Genomic DNA, 20,588 nt, shown 5'->3' with positions numbered 1-20,588 from the left:
TTCACCCAGCATCGCGTATGTACGGATCGTACCTACGCGAAAAAGACTCTTACAGAACCAGGACACTGTAAAACAGCACAAGGAGGGTCAATTCGACTCGCACAACACCACAAAACACGTCTACATGACAAAATACATCTCAATGACTGACCTGGCACATCCAAACAGGCAAACAGAGGCCCTAAATAACAACCACCTCTTATAACACACCCACCAAAATTCAAACACAGCCACACCCAAAAATGGACCAATAAAAAGGGCCCACACACACAGCCCATGAGCCTTTGCAACAGACCCACTGCTGCCAGACCCCACAGACAAACAACTCCACATTACTCATACCTTCACTACACCTTCACTCACACACCTTCACACAACCACCTTCACAAACATCCCCCTCTTCACATTCACACACACACTGTCACATTCACACCCACACACGCACAACCATCCACACCCACACCCCACACCATGCCCACAGACAAGAATCCAAAGTTCACAACGGCGGAGCTGGACCTCCTTGTCATCAGAGTCGAGCCACAGCTGTTTGGAACATTGGTCAGACAGACCAGCATAGCTGAAAAATCTGCCATGTGGCAGAGGAGTGTCGATAAGGTGAATGCTGTTGCGCCCATCCGAAGGACCAGGCATGAATGCCAAGCCAGGTGGTACGATCTGCGCAGGGCGGTCAAGAGGAAAATGAACGAAGAATATGCCCAGAGTAACATCACTGGAGGTGGGCCGCCCCGCAGACCCGTACACTACCATCCCTGGGAGGAGAAGGTGATGGCCCTGCTACCGCCGGTGGGAGTACACGGAGTCGAAGGAGTCGCAGAGCCTGGTGAGTACACAACCAACTTACGTAACATGGGGGCAATGGGGTCCATACCACATATACACCAAATGCATGCAACTTCCCCCAAGCACTCACCGCACACAACCACACTCAAAAACCACGCTCATGCCACTACCGTCTCCATGCACCCTACACAAATCAAGGCAAGGCCATGTCCAAGGCTACAATAACCACAAACACAAGACTGGATGTCCGGGAGGCTGCGAGGGTGGGCCCCACACAACACATTGTGAAAATGAGACGCAGACACCAATGCCCTCAGCCCATATGGCATAGGTGCATACCCATGCACAATGCACAGGGACTGGCAAAGTACTGACAAGGTAGCTGACACTTGGCCCTGCTGTATGCAGCACAAGGCCCTCCTGTGACCACTGTACACTGAAACACCAACTCCACAAGCACAGGTATCTAGCACAGGAACTCACACTCACTGTCATGCCAGCATGCACCATGAGGGGACAGACACATCACCTGGGAGACCCAATGACAACTCACACTACACACAACAGCAGGCCCAGTCACAACCCCCCCCCCCCCCCTAACACAAGCACACACCCCCGGGGCAGGCAACGGATTTACACACTCCCACAATGGACATGTGACACAACAAGACCAATCCATAGCCAAATAAGCATCAGAGCCAACAATCTACAGGTCAAACACTGGCCCTCTGGTGCAACAGCAGCACCTCATCCAATGACATTCTCTGCCACATGGACTTGCTGGTCACAGTCTGACCAATGATGACCAACAATGTGCCCTGGACTCTGATGACTTCCAATGCCAAGGATACCATCTCCCCCTGTGAACTTTGGCTTCTATTCCCCCGGTAGAGCACCAAATTTCATCTACCAAAACACGTACCCCACCGCAAATAAATATATTACTTTGGTCATGAGACGTTCCCGTCATTTTGCATTATTCAACGACATATGTGTGTGGAAATGTCAAACTATGCCTGAGTGTTGAACTAACTCCAGCCATCCATACCCTGGGATCAGAGTCTGGTACAGGACACACATGGGTCACAAGGTATCATTCAATGTAGGCATGGAGCACAACACTCACCTGTGATGGCCTCTGGCTGCTGAGGGGGTGCTTGCTAAACTGTGCAGACAGACCTATTTGGGAGATTATCATCAAGGCGTAGAGGTCATGGCTCATGTGGAGGTTCCCGGGGAGGGAGTCCCAGGTATGTGTGGCCAGGTGGGAGAACAATGTCCTGTATGCTGGAGTACGGTGAATGTGAAGAACAGTGGCCAGGGCAAGGTTGGATGCACGGAGATGGCCCAACGGGATCTAGGATGACAGACGTACCAGGTTGGTTTGGGGTCAGGGTTGTGGACTGCCTCCTGAGTGTGGGTGTGGAGTGTGGAGGTCATCCTGCAGCAGACAGTGATCCATTGCAGCTATCTATGGTGGACGGTGAGGTGGCTGGGGTGCAGGGTGTTGAAGCTGAGGTGTGCAGATGCACCCTGGATGTGGACAAGTTACCTGGGAGTTTGGATGTACTTGCTCCGTAGAGGGCAGGGCAGTATTTGACACGGATGTTGTCATGGACCTGGGGGATGGTCTGTATTTTCTTGGAGTGGATCTATCTGTGGATCATGTGCATAATGCAGAGGGCGTTGCAGCATGAGGTACAGATGCTGTGGACTAGCATGGCAAATGTGAGCGAGCCAAACATGATGCACACCATCTTGTGTGTGTGGCCACTGGGTGCTTGTGCAGGGCTCTTGCGGGTGGGACATAAGCACTTGACCCAGCTGGACGGGACAATCCTCAGATGATCACCTCAGTCCTGTACAAGTCCAGCCTCAGGTGGCTCGTGTTCAGCCATTCATCAATGGATCTCATGCATACTTGAATGATGGAACTGCCAATGTCTGTGTCTTTGATGAGGGTGAGGAGCACCTGGCTGTCAATGGCATACGAGCTGATGATGAGGTGCTGTGCGCATGTGATGGTGGAGAGGGGGGTCCTGGACACTCTGTAGATTGACATGCTGAGAGATGATACCTGTGCCATGTCCCAGACGATGACACCATACTACATGCTGAAGCCTTGAGTCCCACTCCCATGCCCTTGCTGGGCTACAGAGCCGGTGGGGAGTATTAGGGACGTGACCTGGTTGGTGTGACAGGGCCTGGAAGGCGGGGCAGCGCAGTGTAGGCATTTGGAGTTGCACACTCAGCATGCAATGGTGTCGTGTGTGTGCCCAGGGTATGTCTGCAAGCAGGCGTTAGATGTGCGGATGGACATAGTTCGGAGTGTGGCTGCTACATCAGACTGTAGTGTGATGTGGGTTATGCAAGGACAGGGTGGTGGTGCAATGTGCACCTTGCATGTGCTGATGGTCCAGCCTTTGGCACCGCGTGGCGGCAACAGTGGCATAGACAAGCTGAGGACAGTCAAATGAATGGGTGGAGAGAGAAAGTGAGGAGCATCTTGGAGGCGTGTGTGTTGCCAAATCTGGATACTCTGTGGGCCCTTGCTGCAGGGGCCGCAGCAGCAGGCGGCATCTCCTTGCAAAATGCCAGAATTTGCACACAAAGACTAGGATGTCAGAAGGACAACTGCAACAGGCGCCTGTGTAAAGTAAGGAGTGTCCAGTGTCACGTAGCACACCCAGAGACAATGCATGCACAATCACCAAAGAAGCATGACACCGGATCAGGAAACTGAAGGCCGACCTGCGCACAGGAGACACACCCTCAGCAGCTGTTGATGGCCCATTGTGTGGACCAACATGCCAAAAAACATACACGACCATGTACTTCATGCCCAATAGGGAGTCTAATCCATGAGCAACTGCATGCATGTTGCTAAACTACACATGGACTCCTATGCATAATCTTCCACAACTATGCCAGCTATGCCGCATGCAAAGTGGCAAGAGACCTGCATTGACAGAGATGAGGCACCTTGGAGTGTGACGAACACCTTTATTACTCAGCCTCACACTAAGGGAAATGCATCAATTGGAACAGACTCACAGGTCATTTGGCTGACCATGTGTGACCTACACTGGACACCCCCTTCAACACACAGATGTGATAAATCCTACTGAGCTGGCACACAAGTGAAGGGGTTGAGCCTAACACCCCTTGCTGCACACGGAGAGTCTGCAATTCCCCATTGAGCCTCATATGGGGATGTCCCACACTATGTCTACCATTAGCATCCCGTATGTTCCTGAGGGACGTTATACACACATTGATGCCTTCATCAGAATCCACAAACCATTACAGATAACTGTCAGGAAGGGTGATTATCAATTCATGGGAGCCATGCAACACGTCATGTGGCCCATGGTGAGTCGACATGTATGCATGGTAACACAACATGCACAGGAGCAGTCCCCACATATCACAAACACGTACCACCCACAAAATGCCTTGCTGCACTCTTTACCCAAAATGACTTTTCACCATGTCTGTGCATGTAACTCTGATCCAGCACACGTTGCAATACTCATGAGGAATAGCAGGAGGGCAATGATGACATGAGCAGACGACAGCCGCAAGAACCTGGGGAGGACAGACACACAACAAGTCAGCGAAGAGCTAGTAATCCGCAGACATGTACATGTACTCTACAGGAATGATGTTGTCACCATGCTCTTAATAAATTTAGTGTCCCAGCTAAAATGTGTGGAATGACATCATCACTTGAATGACACATCAGAACACACCTCCAAGTCACTTAGCACACAGTCAGCTGGACACACACATTGCAACACATGCCACACAAGGCTCAAAGCGTGCACACTCAGACACAGGGACTCACCATCATGAGAAGAAGTTGCGGATAAGCTGACTCCGGATGTCCTCATCCTCATCCTCACATGCCCCGTGCCCAAGCCCTTCATCCTCCACGGGTGGATGATCCTGCTCATCCGGATCAAGGATGAGTGGCACGGCCTTCTCCACTGCCATGTTGTGCAGCATGCAGCACACAATGAAGATTTTGCAGACCTTCACCGGGGCATTTGGGAGGGCGCCGTCGGTCGTGTGGAGGCACCGGAATCTGCTCTTCAGGAGTCCAAACGTCCTCTCAATCACGCGCCTCGTCTGCCCATGGGTGTCGTTGTACCGGTGTTCTGCGGCTGTTCTGGGGTTGCAGAGAGGCATCATCAGCCATGGCATGTTGGGATAGCCAGAGTCCCCCACATGGAAACATCATGTGAAGAAGTGGGTCAGGAGATGCCGTAAGATACAAAGATAGCGCTAAACACAGGACTAACAGAGTATACCCACCAACAAGACATGCTCGTTCCGCGTGCAGCTGCAGCATCATTTCTGGCACCCTGCTACGCCTCATGATGTAGGCATCGTGTGCGGACCCTGGAAAACGGGAACAAACATGGGAAATCAGCATGTTAGCAAGACACACCACAAGGGCATTAATGGAGTGATAATGTTTTCTGTTTCTATAGGCTACCTCCTCTGCCTGTGGTGGTACCAAAGCCACATGTGTCCCATCAATGGCCTCAATTACATGAGGAAACTCTCCCAGGGCATAGAACTCACCCTTGACACCTGTCAACTGCTCACGAGTGGGAAAATGGATGAATTCACCCAGGTGCTCCAACATGGCTTCTAAAACATCATGCAGGACACGCCTGAACATAGTCTGGGACATGCCACCAACATCAGCTATGGTCAATTGAAACATGCCGGTGGCAAAAAAATGTAGGGCTGCCATCATCTTCATCTTGGGGGTCAGAGCTGTAGGATACCTATGTTGTGGTTTGTGGTGTGGTGCAAGCCGGCGGGTCAAGTCCTCTATCAACTCTTGCGAGAAGCGGTATCTGCGTATGCACTCATGTTCACGCATGGCATCCAGGTCTGGCATTTGTCTGGGGAGAGGCGGTGTCCTGCAGAGATTTGGAAGGAATGACGAAGAGTGAGTACATTACCACACCAATGTCACTGAGGTGAGCACATGTTCAACAGCTAATACACATCTGCTTAATACAGAGTCTGGGCTGTGCAATACATCCAGGACACGTAGGCCAGCCAGGTGATACTCCTACGAAGAGCCAGCCACAATAGTAGCATGGCAATGTTGACATGACATGCCATTAAAATAGCTGTGGGCCAGTGTAAGTGACAAGCCAGACACATTACATGAGTGACAGACATCCACATATCAGCATTTGAAGGATGTCATCTCATACAGACAGCTGGCGGGAGTCTCGACGCACAGGTCACATGTCATCTGAAAAAGGACAGATAACACACGTCCATGAAGGGGTACATGTAAAAAACTGATGACACAGACATTGAGAGAACGCAGATATTGCCTCATGTCAGGAAGTCATCTTCGAACCATCATGACACATGTAACGTGTGAGTCCACATGTGGCATGGTGTGCGTATATGTGTGTCATGCACATATGCACACAGACACATGTTGGATGCTGCAACAGCAGATGGAGTTGACGGAACACCAACAGCAAGCTCATGGGAACACATGACACACACATGACATAGTCACATCGTGGCACGCTGGTAGTCACATGTCAGGTGTAATTATCCGTGTACCTGGCATCAGGGGACAGTTGCGGGTGTTGCTGACTGTGCCATACCAGTGATGCAGTGCTTGACACGTGTGTCCTACATGCACACATGTGCAAAGTGTGAAGGGGAAGTGTGCCACGTAGTGCCCCATCACACATGACATGTGTAAACAGCTCATCACACATCTATTGTGTCACAACATGAGGAGACATGTGCCACATCACTGCCTGACACACCTAGGCCCTGCACATGAAGGACTGCACTGACAATGACTTGATGTCCAGCCTTGTGCGAGTCTGACACCTCCATTTCTTTCCTGTGCACCTCCTATCACCAGTGTAAGCTGTGAAACGCAGTACACACGCTCTGAGGGCGTGTGTACGGGCCGTACTCACGCGTGAGTACCTGCCGTACACGCGTGAGTACGTGCCTATCACTATAGTTGTGTTACTGTAGGTCCGAGTGATAGGCACGTACTCACGCGTGTACGGGCCGTACACGCGTGAGTACGTGCCTATCACTATAGTTGTGTTACTGTAGGCCTTAGTGATACGGCCCGTACTCACGTGTGTACGGCCCGTACACGTGTGAGTACGTGCCTATCACTATAGTTGTGTTACCGTGGGCCCTAGTGATACGGCCCGTAATCACGCGTGCACGGCCCGTACACGCGTGAGTACGTGCTGTATCACTAGGCCCTACGGTACCCCCCAACTATAGTGATAGGCACGTACTCACGCGTGTACGGCCCGAACACGCGTGAGTACGTGCCTATCACTGTAGTTGTGTTACCGTAGGCCCTAGTGATACGGCCCGTACTCACGCGTGTACGGGCCGTGCACGCGTGAGTACGGGCCGTATCACTATAGTTGTGTTACCGTAGGCCCTAGTGATACGGCCCGTACTCACACGTGTACGGCCCGTACACGCGTGAGTACGTGCCTATCACTATAGTTGGGGTACCGTAGGCCCTAGTGATACGGCCCATACTCACGCGTGTACGGCCGGTACACGCGTGAGTACGTGCCTATCACTATAGTTGGGGTACCGTAGGCCCTAGTGATACGGCCCGTACTCACGCGTGTACGGCCCGTACACGTGTGAGTACGTGCCTATCACTATAGTTGTGTTACCGTAGGCCCTAGTGATACGGCACGTACTCACGCGTGTACGGGCCATAGACGCGTGAGTACGTGCCTATCACTATAGTTGTTTTACCGTAGGCCCTAGTGATACGGCCCGTACTCACGCGTGTACGACCCGTACACGCGTGAGTACGTGCCTATCACTATAGTTGGGGTACCGTAGGCCCTAGTGATACGGCCCGTACTCATGCGTGTACGGCCCGTACACGCGTGAGTACGGCCCGTATCACTGTTGTGATGGTGCCCTAGGGGTACGTGTGAAACGCGTCGTACCTGTGTGGGGATTTAAGAATTACAATGGGGACACATGAGGGACAAGTATTAGGGCCTAAATGCATGCTGGTTGTCATGGATACCGAGTTTCAAGTTCAAAATTTTACATCATGTGGTCTGGAAAAAGCAGTTAGCCACATTATACATTGTTGCAAAGTGGTTGTTGACTTGACATGATGCTGCAAAATCGAAAGATGCTAAGGCTGTCACTGGTGTATGTTTAAAGGGATTGGAGGAAACGTAGGATGCAAATGAGTCCGACCAATCACTCTGTACTCCTGTAAATGAAATAGGCCAGCAAGGCAGATATAAGGCAGGCAGACCCCATGGGAGGGCACTTGCCTGCACAACATGTCAGTCGATACCACTGCTGCTGTATTGTCTCCCTCTGGCACCATGTCAAGGACTGTGGAGAGGGCCCAGCCTTTCACCCAGGAGGAGAACGAGGCCCTGCTGGATGTGATCCTCCCACGGTACCCCATGCTGTATGGTCGACCAGGGGAGCAGGTGAGTGCTGACTCCACTACCTTTGCCTGTGCACCTTTTTTGTGTCTGTCACTTCTGGCATTGTGTCCAGGTGTGACAGACATGCAATGTTGATTGGAGTGGGTCCCAGGGGGGATGGATGGCTTATGTCTCTCATGCAGGGCTTGATGTAGTTCATGTGTGCACTCCTCACTTGCATTGTGCTTACTGTGACATTCACTGCATAGTGCATGGCACATTCAGCCAGCCTAATCCTCTTGGGCATTCTTGTTCTATTGTCCTGCGATGATTCAGTGGTCACCCCGGTGTGACAGGTGACTGCACCCACAGATGTGTGTGTGAGTTGAGTGGAGCTGTGGTGAGAGTGGTGAGAGTGTCCAAATGATGTGTACGCCCCCTGGACATTGATGTGTGTGAATGTTTCTTGTCATGTGGGTGAGTGTCTATGTGGAGTGTTGCACCACAGCTGCATGGAGGAGGCAACTGCTCAATCCATCTGATGTGTGAAGTAAGCTGTGCTTTGTGTCTGACTTGCTGAGCTAGCCCCACACCTGTGACCCCCCCTGGCAAGTGGCACATGTGCAGAGTGAGTTTTGCATCCGCTGTTGCCAATGGCAGGTGATTGATGTGTGCCTGTGTGTGTCTGTGTACTCTGCTGAGGTTTCGTCAGTGGCCTGGGGCATGTGACTGCTTTGCGGTGCTGTCCATCAGCCTTGTGTTGCTTGGGATGCACAGTGTGTGCCATGATCAGGGATTGTTTTGCACCCCTCATGCCACCTGTGTACTTACTATGCCATGTAGTGCATTGGTGCGTCCCCAGTGGAAAAAGTCCCTATGACTAAGGTGCTATTACTTGCCAGCATACTATGCCCTGTTCAACAAATAAAAGATGTTCAAATGTGTGTCTCTGTGACATGGTGCAGGTGTAGTGATGTTGTCCCACTTTGTCATCCTCACAGGTAACCGCCTACCATAAGGGGAAGATCAGAAAGGAGGCCGTCAAGGCCGTTCAATCGGTGGAGGGTCGCAGTCGGCGCCTGCCACAAGTGAGGAAGAGATGGCAGGACATCCGGTGCTGGACCCGGAGGATCGCCAGGGTCATGCTGAAGGAGGAGGCTCCTCGCAAGCAAGGCGGGCGCCGGCGCCTGACCCACCAGATGAAGCGTGTCCTGGCGGTGGTCTTCCCTGACCTGGATAGGCGGATACAGGAGTTACAGCAGCAGGAAGGGGGTAGGTACATGTGTGTTTGTTGTGTGTCGCCAGCTTTTGTAGCTGCTCAGTCGCCTGGATACACTGCCAGGCTATATATGTGCAGTGCATATCCTGTTCCCCCAAGTCAACCTGTGCTGTTCTTCCTCCCTTCCCCTCCTTGACATGTGTTACCTGGTCTGTGTGTTATCACTATTGCACATGGTCCTCTAGGCTGCCAGTTAATCAAGGTGCACACTGCTTTCAGCATCATGTGTCGGGTGGTCTGCCTATGCCCTGTCCTCTTCAGTCATTTGGGGGTGCATAATTGTTGGCACTGATGCTGAGTCTCAACATAGGAGTGTGAGGTTTCAAATGAACAGACTTGCAGCATGCATTACCAATGTTGTGGCCTCAGACATGATGTGCATGAGTGGGGTATATGCATAGTGCCGGGAAGGTTGCTCCTGTTACAGTCAGCTCATTCCAGGACCATGGAGCAGTGTGCCCACTACAGTCCCCTGACACAGCCTGCCCTCCTACTCATGTGTGTCATCCAACACTGTGCACATTCACTGTGGGTTCAGCATGGCTCTGCCTCTGTGGCATTGTTCCCTGGCCTAGGTAGTATTTTAGACATGTGTGATACATTTGTCCACTGGACAGGGATACACCAGTTTGCTTGTGCATACTCACACTGGGCAGTGCCTGTGTGGCTATTCACAACATGACCAATATGTTTTGGCAGCCCTACAAGGTGATGTCGTGTTAATGAAGCTAGTTTTCAAGCACAGTTATTGTAACCCTGAATAAGAGGTGTCACTTCTTGATCGGTATCAGTCACATTGACTCAGGTATGGGTGGGTGTGTGCGGGAGGGGCGTACATGTTCAACCCTGATGTTTCATTGCCAGTTCTGACTTGTGTGTGATGATTCGCAGCACAGAAAGTCATCATGCAGTGCCCCCGTGATGTTGGCCAGTGCTTAATGTTCGTGCTTCGTAGCCTGTGTCAGTTTTTGACAATCATGTATCCTGCTTGTACATTTTTGGCACCTGTGTGTGTTTCAGATGCTACACAGTTGTGACTTTGTGTGCTGACATCTGTGGGTACATTCTGGTTTGCCATGAGGGGGAACCCACAGTACAGCTAGGCTTTTTGGCTAAACAATTGCAGGCCCATTAGCTTATGCATTGTCCTGGGTGTGGACATGTGTGCCACTCCAGATGACAGTCAGTAGGTCATATGTGTAGCCAACTGTGTGATCAGGTGACGGATAGCCATGTGCCAAATGACATTATTCAAGTTGTTACTCAGAGAAAATGTCCATTGGCACTCACTACACCTGTCAACATGTTTCAATGTTTCATATGCTTGACCTTGTTGTTTTGTTGTGAAGGACAATGATGTGCCTGCATGACAGATGTCTCCCAAGGAAGTGCACAAGACACCACCTTTACACTTTCCAGGGACACACTGGCACATTTTAAAGTAAGGCACAGTTTGAACAAAACTTGTTTGGAGTTCATACATATACATGTTCCCACAGTGTGGTAGCATTTGGGTTAGTCCTTGGTTGTTGCTGATACCAACTTACGAGTGTCAAGTTATCCAGACCACCGTGGTGCCATGTATATGTACTTACTGATACGCCATTTCTGCCTAACAGTGGCTGATTTGAATGAGTCTGGCAGCTCAGACAATGACTGTGTACATGTAGTTTGGTGCGCACCTCCTTGTGTGACTTCTGCTATACAGACACATGTGTGTTGTGTTCACAGAGTGCCACATTCACACATTCTAGACATGTCCATTGTGTAAAGGATTGTGATTCTCCAGGAGTCACAATGTATTTCTTTGGGGTTTCAAAAGTACTCACAGGTCTCTGAGTGTGGGGACACCTTCTGCATTGGCATGTGGTATTTGGCCTTGGGTGCGACAATACTGTTTGGTTCACAGTGAAGAAGAGGTGGCATGCCTTCATAGTCTTGCTGTGCTCAACTGATTCCAGACACTAGCTTCTTATGATCTTGTGATTTCAAGTTATTTGCTGTTGTGTCCTAATTTTCATTGTTTCCAAGTGGCATCGTGGATCAACCAACTGGGGAGTGCAGGGCTTACATATGTGGGGAGTATTCTAGATGTTACTCATGATGCCTTTCCTGATATGCACTGTTGCCTATTTTGTTTGGACTCATGTGTCAGATGTATACAGGTGACTGATTTTTTCCTATCTCTTCACCTTGCCCACAGCATCATCGGAGGACACCGAGGGAGACACCGGCATGGACGTGGAGGATGGATCGAGCACTGGTGCCACCACTGCTGAGGAGTCGGCGGAGTCAAGTGGCACCGAGGGCGAGGGGAGTGAGGCGGAGGACCTGCCCAGTACCAACACTGACTACGAGGCTGACGGGTCCGAGGCTGAACTCCCTTAGGGGGCGGAGGCTGCTCCAACAGCTGGCAGCAGCACACCATCCGTACCCGCCCCCTCCATTCCCATCACCGCCCTCCCACTTGCTCGGGTCCCTTCTGTCCGTGCTAGGCCACACCGTGTCTCCTTCGTGCCAGGCACCACACCCCCTGCCCCTGTCCCCCCTGCTGCCCTCACTGCCGAGTCTGTGGACATTCAGCGGCAGTTGCAAGTTGGGCAGACATCGATCCTGACTGTCCTCCATGGCCACACCAGACTGCTGACCCAGATGGTGTCGTACATGGAGGGCATGTCATCAGCGATGTCTGACCAACGGATGTTGCTGAGGTCCCTGGACTCGTCACTGACGGCAGTAGTGAGTCACCTGCAGCGCTGCGTCCCCCCCTACCCCTGCCCCATCCACAAGTCCCACACCCATGCCTGTCCCAAGCACACCAAGACATCCACACACACGCACCCCACCAGACACAAGCAGCACACCACCACGTAAGGGCAAGCGCACACCTCCTGACACGCAGGGGGAAGCAGCCACACCCACTGGGTCTGGGGCACACAGGCAGGCACGCAGCCACAGTCCTCGTCCACATGACTCACTCCCCAGTCCCTCCGATGTCACTCCCCTTGGCTCCCCTGCCCCAGATTCGGAGAAGGAGGCCTACTTTGCTGGGCTGGGCCTCAGCCCCACTAGTTCACCTGGCCGGAAACGGTCAAGGCACTCCACGAGTAGGGGAGTTAAGTCCCCCAGCCTGCCACCACCTCCCCCAGTAGCGCTGCAACCCATCCCTCCGACCCCCCTCCCTCCTTGGGGCCTGTTGTTTCTCCGGGTGCAGGGGAGACGCTTGAAGAACTGGCAGAAGTGTGCAGTGCCGAGCTCACCTCCACCTTTGGTGCTGCCCCACCCCCTGTGCTGGAGTCGTCCGTCCCTGCACCCACCACACCTACCCTTCCCCCTCCTGTCCCTGCGGTGCCTGGTCCTTCCCCACATGATGCCCCTCCCCCCCAGTCACTGAACCAGAGGTTTAGTATGTGCAGGCAAGCTAGGGGAGACGCGTGGCCATGTGTCCCCCCCAAGGACTTCATATCTGGACTGGCCTTTGTACATAGTGTTCTTTACTACATCTTATTTTTTCATGCTGAATAAAGCATTTTGTTTTCCGTTTTGAAAAGTCTTGCATTTCATGTATTGATGTTGATGCTGAGGCTCCAGGAGTTGGGGTTGTGGGAATGTGTTATGTTTCATGGACATGTTGTAGTCTGCATCTCATGGGGTGGAACCTGGTATCTGCGTGCCCTCACAAGGTCTCTGCAAAGAATCTTTGGTCGTGTCTCCTCTTTGTGTTTGGAGACATTGTCCCTAGGAGTGTTCCTTCCTCTGTGGCACCTGACATCTTCCCTGCAGAGAGTTGCACAATTGTTGTGTTGACCTGTGTCTACATTTCCTTTGTTGGTGATGGATCCGTTCAACTCTGGCCATGCCTGCTCAGCAATGTCTCCGGCTGCATCATCTGTGCCATCCTTGGTACTCACTGTACTTGTGTACAGAGTATTTTGCCATGCCTTCATGGAGAAATTGTCCCTTTTCCGCACAATGCATGTGTGTAATCCCAGCCTAGCACACATATGGTACTTGTTCTGCTGGGTATTTGAACACCTGAATCACAATTGTGGGCATTGTATCTGTGGGAACTACACCCTATTCCTTCCATGACAGACAACATCTTGGTGGCTGTCCCAGCACCTGAACATTCCTATCAGTCCTGGGATGTGCGTGACAGTGTGTGTTCTGTTTGGCTCTCCTAGTTCAGTAGGCAGTGACATGACTATACAGTCTTGTGGCATGATCTCAGTGTGTGTATTGTGCTGCATCTGCCAGGGGTGGGTATGCATGTGTTATTTGTCCTCACACCCACATGTGGTGTGTCATGCAGTGGGGGAAAGACATCCATCCTCCTGGGAGTGGGACACTGCTGTCAGTGATGTGTTGTTATGGCACTATCATCATAGTCCAAAGTCAGGGATGCGTACATACACCCATGGAGTTGTGGTCATCTGATAATGATGTACACCCCCCCATGTCTCTGTCCACTGCTGGGAGTGATGGGCACCCACCCCTCACATGTCCCTGTCCACTGCTGGTATTCTTCTGCACCCACCCCCATGTCTCTGTCCACTGCTGGGAGTCCTCTGCACCCACCCCCATGTCTCTGTCCACTGATAGGAGTCCTCTGCACCCACCCCCATGTCTCTGTCCACTGCTGGGAGTGATGGGCACCCACCCCTCACATGTCCCTGTCCACTGCTGGTATTCCTCTGCACCCACCCCCATGTCTCTGTCCACTGCTCGGAGTCCTCTGCACCCACCTCCATGTCTCTGTCCACTGCTGGGAGTGATGGGCACCCACCCCTCACATGTCCCTGTCCACTGCTGGTATTCCTCTGCACCCACCCCCAATGTCCCTGTCAACTGCTGGTATTCCTCTGCACCCACCCACCCACCCACTTGCGCCCTTGCTGTGGTACACTGCTGTCCTGGGCTTCACCACCCCCAATTTACAGATGATGTGCTGCACCAAGCCGTACACCTACATCCTTGGCGTGTGTACGCCTTGTATCCATCATGTAATGGGGCTGTAGGGGTACGGGTGGTACGGCCCGTACCCATGCTCTGGGGGCGTGGGTACGGGCCGTACCACCATTGTGGCGTTACCGTAGGGGTACGCGTGGTACGGCCCGTACCCATGCTCTGGGGGCGTGGGTACGGGCCGTACCACCATAGTGGCGGTGACGTAGGGGTATGCGTGGGACGGCCCGTACCCACGCTCTGGGGGGCGCGGGTACGGGCCGTACCACCATTGTGGCTGTGACGTAGGGGTACGCGTGGTACGGCCCGTACCCACGCCCCCCAGAGCGTGGGTACAGGCCGTACCACCATTGGAGCGGTGACGTAGGGGTACGCGTGGTACGGCCCGTACCCACGCTCTGGGGGCGTGGGTACGGGCCGTACCACCATTGAGGCGGTGACGTAGGGGTTCACGTGGTACGGCCTGTACCCACGCCCCCCAGAGCATGGGTACGGGCCGTACCACCATTGTGGCGGTGACGTAGGGGTATGCGTGGTACGGCCCGTAACCACGCTCTGGGGGGCGTAGGTACGGGCCGTACCACCATTGTGGTGGTGACATAGGGGTACGCGTGGTACGGCCCGTACCCACGCTCTGGGGGGCGTGGGTACGGTCCGTACCACCATTGTAGTGGTGATGTAGGGGTACGCGTGTACGGACCGTACCCACGCTCTGGGGGCGTGGTTACGGTCCATACACGCGTACCCCTACATCACCACTGCAATGGTGGTACGGACCGTACCCACGCTCTGAGGGGCGTGGGTACGTCCCGTACCACCATTGTGGTGGTGACGGGTACGCGTCCACGTCCACTTCCGTTGTGGCGGGACATGGGATTGGTGGACACGCCCCCCGAAGTGACCAGACCATGGAGGTAATTAATGTGCAGGATATATTTGTTTTTTGTGGGGTGTGGGTTATGTTTCCTGCCCCTTGCACCCCCCCCCCTTTGCCCCTGGGGGTTGTTCTGACCTTCTGCGGCATCTGCGTCGGTTTCTGAACACGAGGTCGAAGGCTATGAGAGCCGGGATGACGCGTAGGTTGGGGTCCATCGCTGTCCGTCTCGTACCGGTGCTCCTTGTTCGCGTCGTCCTCAATTTCCCGGCAGTTTTTGGCTCCCGTAAAAAATGCTACGTGCGGAGTGACGTAGGCACGAATCGTACTTGCTAGTCCGTAAAACGCTGCCTGACTCCGTCCGGACGTCGCATATGCGCATTCCAGATTCAGATTTGTATGTATTTTTTTGCCGGTCGGTCTTTTGTACAACTCGTACGGAAATGGTATTTCTGTGCGAATCGTACTTGCGAGTTTGTACGGTGTTTTTCCAGGGTACGAGTCGGACGGAGAAAACGCTCCTTACAACCATTTGTACCCGGGTTTTACAGGATAGGAATCGGCACCTTTATCTACTGTTGCATTCACTGAATTTGAAAATTTAATTTGAAAGACTTTGAAATAGTTTAATGATTTAATTTATAATATAATGTTTTTTTATTATTATATTTTATGTTATTGGTGTATTCATATATATATATTTATTTATAGATTTTTATGAATACAATTATAAAATAAATTAAAATAAATAGTTTATTAATTGTTTAAAGGTAAATATACATATTACATTTTATATACGTAGGTTTACATTTTTTAAATTAAATGTATTTGTTATATTTATTAAAATGTATAATAAATCTATTTTCCTTGTTTTGTAAATGTTATTTTTGATATATTTAATATTATATTTTATATATATATTAAAATCGATATTTTGTACAACTATATTTTTTACATCAATATTTTTTTCGATATTTTTGTACTTAATAATAAATATAGGATGTGGATATTGTTGACATCAATATTAAAAGGTCGATATTTGTGTATGGGGGTATTTTGGGGGTCGATATTCTGTCAGTGAACCCTATTTAACTCCCTCTTAAGTCACCGAAGCCAGGTCCACATGGATTTAAGGACGTCATATGCTCTGAGAAAGCTGTCTATCATGTGTAAACTCTAAATGCTTCAGAGATTGTTTGATAAGAGGCAACTGACCCTACATTCTTTTAATCTATGGTTTGCCCCCTTTGCTATGAATACTGCGTCCCTTAATGCTGATGATGGAAACACCCAAGGTTCATGTCTTTATAGTAAGTCAGGTAACATAATGGCAAGTACAACGGATGAGTGGTCAGAGAATTTGCAGGATTAGTACTTAAGAGACTGGCCCAGGGAACCTCCTTGGGGGATTAAAGCAAGAAATCAGTCCTCAAATATGTGTTGTGGGCAGTGGAGCACTATGAGTAGGCCTTTGCTTCCCCCCTCAGCTTACACCATACATCCACTAAACCATCATGCTCAAGGATTTAAATGGAAGGTATACGCTGCTATCTTAAAGTTTTAACCCCCAAATAACACTTATGTCACCATGTCTACGATTAAGCTGCATAATGTCCTCTAAAAACATTAGAAGTCGATAGTTAGGTGTGTAGGAGTTTTTGACTGTGATGGCAAAGTCACAAAGTAAGCCAGCTAGATACATGAATCTGCCCAAGGAGTCTCAATGAATATAATTAAATGAGAAAGGCAATGTTTTATGTATTACGATTACAACTCTAGCCATGTATGAGCTATAGGAAGCAAAGTAATTTGTGGTTCCCCGGTGATGCAAAAAATTAGCCCTGTCCCAAGGTATCAGGGGGCATTGCTTGAAGAAAAGCCACTTCTGCCCCGTGTCTTTCTAAATATGCGAGTATCAATCTGCATTTTTAGGGTTACCATTTTTTTGTACATTACATGTCATACACCTAATTATAAATGCCACCCTTGAAAAGGAAAAACATAGCACACATTAAACAACCTAATGCAAATATCCATCAAAAGTGGAGGAATGAAGGTCAAGTAGTTCCAGACAGCTCGCTCCTCAGTGAATGCCGTCAAACCAAAATTGCAAATGAAACAAAACCCCTTTCCTCCCACCTCCCGTATTGATAACCCAACTAACAGTGACAACTGAAAAACTCAGCAACTCTGTTCAGAACAGCAAACTTGTGCCACACTGCGTGGCTTTTCTTGGCTTTGGAGTTGCTGCGTTGCCTTATATTCCGGAAGGGAGACGTTCGCATGCAACACCCATGGATTTTGACAGTGCCCCAGATTTACAACATAGCATGAATCTGGGGCAGTGCCAAAAAAGCATTTACCTCCCCAGAGCAGCCATAGCGAGAAGAAATGATTACATTTCTCATAGTTTTTTCCACTTTCCATTTGTGCTGCATTTTGCAGCACACATAGAAAGAGGAAAACACCTCTTGTGATTGTTTTTATGCCGGAAGGTGTCCCTTCCTGCGCAAATATAATCATACCAGCAACACAGACACCTTGCACCACGGTGCAAAGGTGTCTGTGTTGGTGCACGTCTCAATTTATGATTTGGCACTGGCTGAAAGAATAGGAATGCACTGTTTCTTGTAAATGCAGTGCATTTCTGTCCTTTCAAATTGGCAAAGGGCAGCACAGCAAAATGAGTTGCGTGCTGCCCTACGCTAATTCTTTGTAGATATGCCTGTTGAATTTTGCAACAAATGACTAAGGCAGGGTGGAACATCAGGTTGTAATAACTGTTATTTTGAGGACCACCTCTAGGTGTGTAGCTGAGACACGATGCCCTCTATTACTGTCAGCACATCAGAGCTGAGAGGGTCATTATGATGGCGGGCGTATCGCCACTGCCCGGCTGGCGGTGGCGATCCGCCCGCCATCACTACCTGATATACCCCCGCCATATCATCATGGCGGGGGGTATAGCGGCGGACGCAAAGTGTGTCCGCCACTTTTTCGCCGGTCAGTAATCATTGCGATTGCCGGCCGGGAGGACTTGGGCACTAATATGGTGGCAGTGCCTACCAGGCACCGCCATCCATATTAGGATGCAGGCCCACAGGGGGTGGGGGGGTGGGAGGGCTGCACTTGGGGGGTACCTACATTGCCATGCACAAGGCGGCTGGCACTGCGCGGTGCCTGCCACGTTGTGCATGGCAATGCACAACATGCCATTTTGGCATTGCGGCGGGTGCTGCTTACAGCAGCCCCCTCCATAATGTCAAGATAGCGGAATGTGACCACCAGGGAGGCGGTCCCATCCTAATCAGGGGTGCGGGAGCCCCGCACGTCTAGCAGCCGTTCCTAGCACCGCTACCCAGCACATGCTACAGCATCCTAATGGGCCCCTAAGTGTCCACTCCAGGGAACATCATTTGTTGAGACTAGTGAAGGTTAGGCGTGACTAGGGGCATTTCTGGTAGGAATACAATCGCTGATTGGCCACCAGCAAAACAAACAGCCAAAACAAATAACTTCATCCCTGCAGTGGATTCTGGTGACCGCAATCAATCTCAGCAAAGGTGGTCAAACCTGAGAGACAGCACATGCAATGGACATATGTAACTGCAATAACTCTATGAAAAGACCACAGTCTCATAAAATTACATCCCATATCCCAAATACAGTGGACTCTGCCAACATAGAAATGTGTCAGACATTGCATCATCTCTCTAAAATCAGACAACAAATACAGTGGACTTTCACAAGTAAGAAATTACTTTCCAGCAACGATTAGCATTAAAACGTGCAGCACATTTTCACAAACGTAAACTTTCTAGCCATTTAAAAAAGTTCAGGCATGTAGTGTAACATCAGAAAGTCATTTTATATCAGCCCTGATTAAAATCTTCGAAAACATGCAATTTTCAGTTAGGTAAACATAACAGCCCTCTTAACTTCTATCTCATCTTGTGCTGAGACAAACTCCTGATCAATAAAATTGATTTAAAACCTACCAATCAAATTTGTAATCTGAATCCGAAGAAACTAGCAACCTGCATCCTTGCTCTATGAAAAGCAGCGAGACACTGGTAACTTGAATCACATCAACAGGTATTGTTACTGCTTATGCTCAATAGGTCACAATGAGGAACGCATCATTCATACTATGATGTCACCAAACTTCACAGAGCTACAGGCTAGCAGTGCAGGTTCCCTAACGCCATGACAACAAGGGAGCACTGGTATAAGAAAGTCCACCTATTTCTAATGAATTATTAGACAGATTTTAATTTCATATTTTTTGTCAATTTATAAATCACTGTCCACTAATCAATTCAATTTAGAATGTACCGTAAATAAATGCCTCTGGCACTTGTTAATATCAAATTAAAAATAATTTAGTAAAAGGAAGACCCGTGGATAAAAACAAAGATTCTAAGGGCCTCATTTACAAACTTTTGATGCATGGCAGCGCAGCAGTCCTTTCTGCTGCACTGCTGTGCGTCAAAACAAAATGGCAGGAATGTGCCATATCTACAAGATACAGCACATTCCAGTCCTTCTCCCCTGCGCCAGTGCACAAACAGCAGCCGTGCACCAACACAGACACTCTCGCGTCATGTTGCAAGGGTGCCTGCATTGAGGGTATGATTGTTTTTGTGCTTGAAGGGACATCTTCCTGCAAAAAAACTATAATTCATAGCATTTTCCTCTTTCTATGAGTGCTGCAGAATGCATCAAGCATAGAAAGTGGAAAAAACTAGGTAGAGTAAAAGAATTTCTCCTTGATGCGCCACTCCCACGCCTCCCATTGGGAGGCGTAGGATTCTGACACATTCCCAGGTTTGCGATTCCTCGTAAATATGGGAATGATTCAGATTCTGTGGGTGTTGCGTGGAAACACCCACAGCAACACACATGGAACTCACCTTTAGCTCAGTGTCCTGCATGAAGGGGGCACATATTTACAATGCCATGAAAGCCACGTACGGTGGCTTTGCGTGGCCTTTTAAATATGCTGTGGCACTTTGTGCCACTGGAGCGTCAAAATTGTGATGCTCGAGCGGTGCAAAAGTGCCACTGGGGTCTCGTAAATGAGGCCCCAAGTGTCCAACCAAAACACCCACAGAAGATGTAATAATCACTTTTCTTAAATAACAGTGTACACCGCAGCTGTCATAGAAGAAGAAATCCTTACATTTGGAAGTGCTTCTTTTCATTCGCAATTAAGCACATGCGG

General features: G+C 50.2%; 1 long non-coding RNA gene across 1 annotated transcript in view; it reads right to left on the bottom strand.

The window, feature by feature from the left end:
- LOC146860158 (uncharacterized) overlaps positions 1-19,419 on the bottom strand; it is a 78,626-nt gene extending 59,207 nt beyond the window's left edge. The window contains exon 1 of the long non-coding RNA XR_014979107.1: positions 19,363-19,419. This is a non-coding gene — a long non-coding RNA (uncharacterized LOC146860158). The remainder of the gene's footprint in view (positions 1-19,362) is intronic.
- Positions 19,420-20,588: the final 1,169 nt, after the last annotated feature.

Source organism: Triturus cristatus, chromosome 3_1 (genome assembly GCF_964204655.1).
Source record: "Triturus cristatus chromosome 3_1, aTriCri1.1, whole genome shotgun sequence".
Taxonomy (NCBI): Eukaryota; Metazoa; Chordata; class Amphibia; order Caudata; family Salamandridae; genus Triturus; species Triturus cristatus.
This window is presented reverse-complemented; position numbering and strand designations above follow the sequence as displayed.